Raw genomic sequence first — 2,553 nt, 5'->3', positions numbered from 1 at the left:
ACATTGATTTGGGATCAAACTAAATAAGCTGCCCGTTGGGCCTGACCTCTGGCAGAGCTCATGTTAGCATTAGAGAGAGGGGTAGAATGGAGTGGGTGAGCACCAGTTTTCCATAACAAAGAGTTAGAGCTTTGTGCTTCAAATGATTCCACTAAAAAAAGGAAGAATGTTTCTTTTCGTCAATCATATATCCGGAAGGAACACTGGGCCAAAAATGTGGAAAGATGTCCAACAGCCTAGAAATTAAAAAGACAATTCAATTAGAAAATGGACGGTGAAACTAAATATGCAATCCCCAAAAATACATGCGAATAAATGACCACCAACTTTCATTTTAGAAAATGTTGTACATCATTAGTCATCAGGGAATGATAATAAAAAAAAAAATGAGACAATGAGGCCAGGTACGGTAGTACCCACCTTTTAATCCCAGCAGTCCTGAAGCAGAGGCAGGTGGATCTGTGAGTTTGAGGCCAACCTGGGCTACAAATCAAGGTCCAGGGAAGCCAGGGAAACACAGCGAGAGCCTATCTCAAAGGGAGGAAGGATAAACAATGAGGAAAATACCAATTTCTATGTTAAAAAAAAATCAAGTGAGCAGGGGAGATAGCAGCTGCTAAAAGCCTGAGTTCTATTACCTACTTCCAAAAGTTGTCCTCTGACCTCTACATATGTGTGCTATGCACCACATTTGCGCGCACACACACACACAAACACACACACACACACACACCAGTAATAAATTAAAAACTAAAAAGCATTTTTTTAGCTGCTTGGTCAATAATTTTATTGTCTTTATGAAAAAAAATCTTCATATACAATTGCTTTAGCTCTCAGCAGCCCATTCCTGAGCTGTGAAGAAGCTTGCTGTCTTTTGAGCAACCCAATGTTTCTACTGGGCAAGGGACATTTTGGGATGGTTCCACCTCTTCTTTTTCACTTCTCTCTTGAGCTTCTTCTCATAGACTGAACCATCTTGGATAGCAGCACGAGCTTTCATGTACATCTCCTCCATTATGTCTGCAGTGATGTTGCTCTTTATGTACTGAGAGAACAGTTGCTTGTATGCATCTTCACCTTCCTCCATTAGGTACCACATGTAGTCTGCAACATCCTGACCCATGATGTCCTTCCGATGTACTTCTGCTTTGAACTCCTTGCTTTCAGAGTCATAACCAGGGAATCATTTGGTACTATGCGGGATAGACAAGCCTCCATCCACAGCTCCCTTCAGGGCCCCCAAAAACATTATTGGCAGTTGTAGTTTGTTCAAGACCTGCATGCAAATAGCTAGTGAAGGCCCCAGGCTGATTATCAATGCTTTCCACCTTGTATTCATCTCCAGTCCCCTCCACTTGGCCTTCGTAGATCTTGTTCATGCCAAACCTATTGAGAAGCCTGTGGGCCAGCAGCAGGCCAGTACAATAGGCTGCAGCATAATTGGTCAGGCCAACTTTCACACAGTATTTTGGCAGTTCATGTGCATAGGCTGTGAAGACTACCATATCCCTTTCCTATGGGCATAAACAATCTGGCAGATGATGTCTCTGTTAGTCTCATGGACTACCAAATACTACCTGTATATGGGTGTGTTGTACTTATTTTTGTCATGGATCACCAGTCATTTCCCAGCATAGTAGTCAGTTTTACCCTCTCGCCACCTTCTAAATCTCACTTGGTATCTCTTAAAGTAGGCCTTCATCCTGTCTGCTTTCATGAACCCCATCCTGCAGAACAGACACCCGTAACCATGGCTTCTCACAGACCTGCAGGCCCAGCCAAATGCCCGATGAGAGCTACTTTAAAAAGGAAGGACTTACTCAAGCTCACCATTTGAGGGATAGTCCACCACGGCGGGGGTTGAGGGAAGCATGGTAGTGGGGGTAGCTCCTGGCTATGGTTGAGGGAGGGAATATAAGCCTGCTTGCTCATATCTGGGCAGGTCAGAGCTAATTCTACTTGTAAGCTAATTCTATCTGCATGGATAACAAAAGAGCTGAGCAGTCCCCAGTGTATAGATTCATTCGTGATTCTTAGATTCAACCATTTTGTCTCCCTCTAGCTCCCTCTTACTAGACCAAGATCTTTGTGGAAGGTCTATCTATCGATGTAAGAGCCTGAAGGACTCTGGAGGACTCCCCAGTCCTCTCATATCCTGGGTGTGAGTTTGGAGACACAGAATCCCTTCGGGTAGCCTGGTGACACACATCACCTCTGCTGTTTTTAGCATTTCAGCAACTCCAAGTTCAAGAGCAGACACAATTGAGAGAGAGAGAGAGAGGAAGCCAGAGGGAGTTTCCACCTCCAATTAGTTTAACCCTCAGGGAGCCCCTATCTTTCCCAGAACTTCCCGTCAGACCCCTCTGCTCTGTGACCCAGCCAATGGCTCACTCTGATATGTTTCACACGAGGGTTGGATGACTATTTTTTTTCCAGCCTCTGGGGGTACATCATGTTTCCCCTCTGGGTGCTCTCAAGTGACAATGAACAGAAATATTTATTTACAGACTTTGCCCCCACAAAGAAAACACAGCAGTAAGTGCCCAGGGACAC

At 44.5% G+C, this 2,553-nt stretch overlaps 1 pseudogene; it reads right to left on the bottom strand.

The window, feature by feature from the left end:
* Window positions 1-826: 826 nt before the first annotated feature.
* Window positions 827-1,726, bottom strand: LOC129678660 (60S ribosomal protein L5-like; annotated as a pseudogene).
* Window positions 1,727-2,553: the final 827 nt, after the last annotated feature.

This window comes from Psammomys obesus, unplaced genomic scaffold, assembly GCF_907164565.1.
Source record: "Psammomys obesus unplaced genomic scaffold, mPsaObe1.curated_primary_1811, whole genome shotgun sequence".
NCBI lineage: Eukaryota > Metazoa > Chordata > Mammalia > Rodentia > Muridae > Psammomys > Psammomys obesus.
Note: the sequence above shows the minus strand (reverse complement) of the source record. Positions and strands in the feature narration are given on the sequence as shown.